The 6,000-nt window shown below is 47.1% G+C and overlaps 1 protein-coding gene across 4 annotated transcripts in view; it reads left to right on the top strand.

Annotated features, from left to right (window-relative positions):
* Nucleotides 1-3,240: 3,240 nt before the first annotated feature.
* Nucleotides 3,241-6,000, top strand: part of CDKL5 (cyclin dependent kinase like 5) — a 131,227-nt gene continuing 128,467 nt past the window's right edge. For all 4 annotated transcript variants that reach the window (XM_035323804.1, XM_035323728.1, XM_035323878.1 and 1 more), the window contains exon 1: nt 3,241-3,340. The gene's annotated coding sequence lies outside the window, so the exon portion shown is untranslated. The remainder of the gene's footprint in view (nt 3,341-6,000) is intronic.

The raw sequence follows: 6,000 nt of genomic DNA, 5'->3' as shown, positions 1-6,000 counted from the left end.
TTTGAAATGTCAGATTGTCTAAATTACAGTAGGCTGGAAAGAAGTATTATTTAACTTTGCTCTGTGTACTATTTTCTTGTCATTTAGAAGTTATAAAAACACATTAACTTCAGACTCAAAAGAACAACAAAAGCGTCTGATAAGAGTCACCTTATTTCATCGGCAAATGCAATGCAAATGGTGGTTTGCACACATGAGTGGTTTTCATCAGGTATCAGCACTGTCATAAACACAATAAATTACGGTAAAAAGTGGACTGAGTTCAGAATATCCAAACAAATTAAATGTCAACAGCTCATTTATTCCTCTTTGCTTCTGCAAGTCAAAACAGTCACATCCTGATCTTGCGGGTTATAATTAGGCTGAGTCCCGGCTCTGCAAAAGCAGAACGCGTATCTCGCAATCTACCCACATATGTTGAGGAAGCCAGAAGAAAGGGCAGTGGTAATGCATAAGAGGAGTATACAGCAGGTGGCTAAGCACTGTAAACCTATTTATAAACTAAGAGGCAGATTAGGTAAGTTCTAGATCACTGGTACTTTTAATAACCTTAACAAGCCTTGTTGAACAAGACACTAAAACTATTTCTTACAGACTGGTGCCATTGCTTTTGTGACCTTCCCCAACCAAAGGGCTCTGTTGGGTTTGGAAGTGCTGGGCAGGGCAGCCAGAAATTCTGCCACGGGGCTGCCCAGAAAACCCACGTCCCTGCCGAATACCCACGAACACGTGAAGCAGGCAGATCCTGGGGAGCGCCCCACTTGCCACGTCGGTGGAGGATGGTTGCAGCACCCACCAAACGGAGGAGGGGAAACTTAGTTTGCAGCACTTGCGTGGAAACGATTGCACAGAGGAATAAAGCCATAACTCTTTGATCGTGAGCCCAGTGTTCCAAATGAAATGATCCCATTCAAGAGCAATACTTGCAAATTACACATTTTAAAATACACATTTCAAGAACAGCTTTGTGAAAGGATGTCAGTGCAAACTTTACCACCTGAGAATTGTGACTGTCAGCCTTTATTGCACATATTAAATATGCAATGCTGCATAGGAAATTTGTGGCAAAACACTCTCTAAATTACTGCTTGCTCAACTGAGAGCATAGTTCCTGGGAAAGCAACAGCCAGTTTGTAGAGAGTAATAATAAAAGCAGCATCACTCCCTTTTGTTGCATTGTTTTCTCTCAAGACCCTAGGAAAGAAACAATATCTATTCACTTCTTCATGGTTTTTGTTTCTTCTGTATGTAATGAAATGTCACTGCAAGCAAGAATAATGAATAATCTGCTCCTATCTGTGTGCCAATTCCTCCACTTTTCAGCTAGGCAAAACCCCCATTGATTTTTGTCTGTTTAAAGGCTCTTCTAAAATGCTCTGCTCCTGTTCTGCTCCATGCACGTATATTTATATCTGTTGGGGCTGTATGGACAGTGCTGCCCACTTGATATCCTCATGCCTCTCCCCCGATGCCCACTGATGCTTGCATCCATCACCTGGCTGCGAGTGCCAGTGGTGCAGCAGGGATGCAGAGGGTGAGCAGCCCTTTGCTGCCGAGGCTGTTCTGTTGTGTAGCCATCGATCCCGTACGCCTGCCGCTGGTGCACTGACCCGTGCGGGCTCCTAGAGGAGGCACGTGCCGGGCTTGGCACTTCACGCCGTTTCCAGCAGAATGGATCAGACCGCTCCAATCTGCGCGGGATGGCCAACCGGACACGGAGCCAGCTAGTGCCTGCGGGACCAAGGAAGGAAGGCAAGGCAATCTGGCTGCCTTCTTCGTGCATTTGTCTCTGGCCTGGATCTCTCCACGACCCCACTCTGGAGTCCCTGAAAAAACGACACCTAGGTGGTCCAGACTTGGGCATTTTCCCCTCCTTTGTATGGGAAAAATGCCTAAAAATTGTGTCTTATTATGAACGAGACCCACTTCTTATTTGTATTCTGAGTCACATATGCTTATTTTACCAGGCAAACCATATTTTTTCCTATTTTAGTGACTTGGTGGAGTCTAGTCAGGCTTCTCCAAAGAAAATCTCCGTTACAGACCATGACACCTGTCAGAAGAAAGGGGCTTGACCTCCACACCCATGCCTGATTTGCAAGGGTTCACCGTAGAAAATTCCATCTGTTTAAGCTGTGTGAAATGAGCCTCGAGCTTTTGGAGGCAGCAAACAAAGAGCTGTTGTACCCTGACATTTCTGTCAACCACAAGGCGAGGGAGAACAATATTATTATGAATATTGAAGAAACCCAGAAGACTGGGGGGGCTATGATATTTGACTTCTGGCATGTAAAATTACTGTCCTTATTAAAGCAAAGCTCAAGACGAACCTTTCTTATACAGCGTTCTACCCTCTCTATCACGTAGCGTATTGTGAGAAACATCCAAACCAAGGCAGATCTCAGTAAAAATAGTAACTACAGCATGTCAGTGTGTGAAACTGGTTGCTTGCAAGAAGCACTGCAGGAAAAGAAAATTGTTTTTGTGGAGTTTTAACAAAAAACCCAGGCTGCTCGGCTCAGACCATGTTCCTGTCTCTGCGTTCTCACAGGAACCCGACACACACCACGTCGCTTTCAATCTGGCCTCGCATTAAAATGACAAGATACACTGATAGAAGAAGAAAAAAAAAAAAAGTTGTTTTAATTGCTAGCATATGTTACCGGAAATTCAGTTATTTTTAAGCGTTAAGGCATTTATCTTCGTTTGTAACCGGTAGCACCACTGCCTTCTGTCCTGGAACCAGCACAGGCAGAGGGGAATAATTAAGGAGCACAAAAGCCGTTGGTGATATATGGGGTGCGAACACTGGTAGCACGCTTATTACAGTTTAGACAGCAGCATTTTATCTTTATTTAATTTCACTGAGTTATCCTTATGGCTAAGGACGCTGGGATCACTCCTGTCCCTGCCCCTGCCCCTGCCCCTGCCACTGCCCCTGTCACTTGTCCCTGTCCCTAGCCCTAGCCCTGTCCCTGTCCCTTGTCCCCTGTCCCCGACCCGGCCCCGCGGCCGTTGCTCTGCAGCCGCCAGCCAACCGAGCCTGCCGGGAAGGCTGAGGGGAGAGGCGGTGGCAGCGGTGGCAGGATGACGGCTAGCTCCCATTGGTGGAAATCAGCGAGGGCGGGGCTTGAGGCTGGCTCTCCGCCCTGCTATTGGTAGGGAGAGACGTCAGTTCGGGCGCAGGGGCGGGGCGGGGCGGCTAGCGGCTTGCGTTGAGAGGCGCGGCGCGGTGGGGCGGGGGGAGCGCAGCGAGGGGGCGGTGGCGGCGGAGCGGTCGTGGGGGGAGCGGCGGAGCCGGCGCCGATCCGGAGCGGAACCGGAGCCGATCCGGAGCGAGGTAGGAGCTCGGGTGGGGGAGCGAACTGCCGGCTCCCAGCTCCGGCAGCCGCCGGGTGCCGGGGTAATGGCTCCGTGGCTGGAGCGAGCTGCGCTCCCCGCTGCCTTTCCCCGTCCCCGGGGGGCGTTGGGGTGTTTTTTCCCCCAGAATTTCACCGTGAGGGCGTTGAACGTAACGCCCCGCCCGTTAAATGTAGCCTAAACGCCCGAGACAGCGCAGGCTGAGAGGCTGGGCTGCCTTTGTGCGTGCGCTGACTTCACAGCGGGGAGCTGCGGTAAGCAGAGGGGGGAAAAAAGAAAGGCTTTTTATTTTTTTTATATATATAAAATATACCTGCCCGGAGTAGAAGCACGAAGCGCCATTTTAATAGGTGGACCGAGCGGCTGAGGTGTATCGCCTTCTGCCATCGCGCCTACGCAGCCGGGGCAGCGTCTGGGAAATGCCTGGGGTGGCACAGGCTGGGCATGGGGAGAGCCCCCCCCACCTCCCCGGGGTGCCTCTGGCCGCGTGTGGGGCGGGGGGCACCTCCGGGAGCCCCCCGCTGAGCGCCCCTCCGGCTTTATTTGTCGGGATTTACCCCAAACTGCAGCATTTAGTCAGGATTGCGGCGGGGTCGTGGCGATGTTTCGGTCCCCGTGGGTTTTTCGGAGATGCAGGGGAACTGCATGGTGTGGTGGTGGTGGGGAAAAACCACGGAGAAAGGGGGAGCGTGAAGGCAGCAGCGATCGCTTGCTGCAAGATGCAAGTGCTACACCCGTGTCTTGCACCTAGGGCTGCTTGGATTCGTTGCTGCCAGGGCTTAGACCTGCAGCTGAAAGCAGCCAGCATCATTTAAAAACACACACGTTAAATATATATATATATATATTACATCTCACTTCCAAGTATTACGTCTCATTGCCATCTTTATTTGAATGTCAACGACTTCAGCGAATCTGATACGCGATGGTGCTTGATGTTAGCTATTTTTATTGTTTCAGCATCCAAAATCAAATTTAAAACTATAACTTTGTTTTGATTCCTTCCTTTTGTCTCGCTTTGCAGTCAGTTTTAGTGAACCTGTTAGCATTGTAGGTGTTACGTTCTGCCTCGTTTCTTAAAACTCAAGGTGTTTAAACAAAGAAATTGCAGTTCTGTTTTAACTCTCTTCGCGGATCCTTCTAGTTTAGCTCAAAAAAAGGAGAAAATACCCTTTGAGGTTCAGATATTGAAATGTTTACTGTAGCTCTGCGCTCTTAACAAAGCCCTTGAGAGTATCAATTTCATAAGTCTTTTTCTGTACTGAAATAGCCACAGGAAAACATTAAAAAAAAATGCACAGTTGCTGTGAAGAAAATGTCTTTATAAAAAGAGGTTTGGGTTAGCCTGTTGGAAACTATTATTGGAGAGCTGGTCCAGTTAGCTGTAGTACTAGCGTGGTTTGACACTGGCAGTGGCTATTTCTGTTGTGTGGAGCAGGGCTGTGTGAGTGGGAGGTGAGCTGAGGCTGCAGGAACGAGGTGGAATAAGAGAACAATTTCTATATGCAGAAAACTCCCTCTCCTATATGAAAAGCCAGTTCTCTTCTATTATAAAAACAGCTATTTATAATGCTGCCTATATATGGACGCTCTTGAAAACCATGCGCATATAAGCGTTAGCGTGCTCTGTGGAACACACAATGCTCCCCAGTAGACATCTGGAAGAAAAAACCAGCAGTTTTCCTAGGTATTACTTAAATTCTGGACGAGGTATGGGCTCGTATTTATGAGATTTTTTTGGAGCATACATGCTTAATCTGAGCAGAGCACAAACGTGGTTCTGCTCTGAAAATGGGTTGATGGGGAAGGTAAGCAAAGGTGCCGTGAGCTGTGTGCTCATCATGTGAATGGAACAAGAATGGTGTGCATTTGTCATAACTTATTTTTGAGAATTTTAGCACTACTTTCATGAGCTAAGCCTAACAGCTCTAGTCTAGGCTAGTGTCTTGGTGCAAAGGGATTTGTTTGTGAATAGTAATAACAGCTTTCTGCATCAGAAGCAGGAAGAATTAATTTCACACTATAAATTGAGTATTAAAACAATACATAATGACTTTCTCTGTGTACTTATTAGAACATAGCCCTCTTGCTGAGCCTGCCCAGTTTAATAACATTAAATATGAATGAGGGAAAAATGTTGAACTTGTGAATGTTCACAATGCTAGTGTGTCCACCTTTTAAATCTAAGCTTTTTTTTTTTGTTTAGAACACAACAATCTCAGTATATATCTCTGTCACTGTGTTAAATTAGATAATGAAATAATTCGTAATTATCTTGAAAGCACCATGAGGGGCCAAAATAAATTTAAAAGGTTCTGCGTACCTTTAACTTCGCTGCAGTAGGAACATTGTGCGTGCACGCAGCTGCCCACGTTTTCTTTTTTCCTCTTTTCTGTGAGGCAACCATGAGAACCCTGTAGGAATAAGCTAGCCTGCCGAGAGCTGCCACGCCTGTTTCCCTGGGTTATTTTCAGCAAGAATAACCACCTGAGTGCACGGGCTTTCATGTTACAGTTGTGCTCTGCTTCTCTGTTCATACCAAGGGTTGGTACCTAAGTTACATCTAGGTACAGTGGAGTTGAAAATAATACATTGCATTGGACTTCTAGTCCTCTTAAAATGAGGAAAATGTGTATGGAA

The sequence above is a fragment of the Oxyura jamaicensis genome, chromosome 1 (genome assembly GCF_011077185.1).
Source record: "Oxyura jamaicensis isolate SHBP4307 breed ruddy duck chromosome 1, BPBGC_Ojam_1.0, whole genome shotgun sequence".
Taxonomy (NCBI): Eukaryota; Metazoa; Chordata; class Aves; order Anseriformes; family Anatidae; genus Oxyura; species Oxyura jamaicensis.
This window is presented reverse-complemented; position numbering and strand designations above follow the sequence as displayed.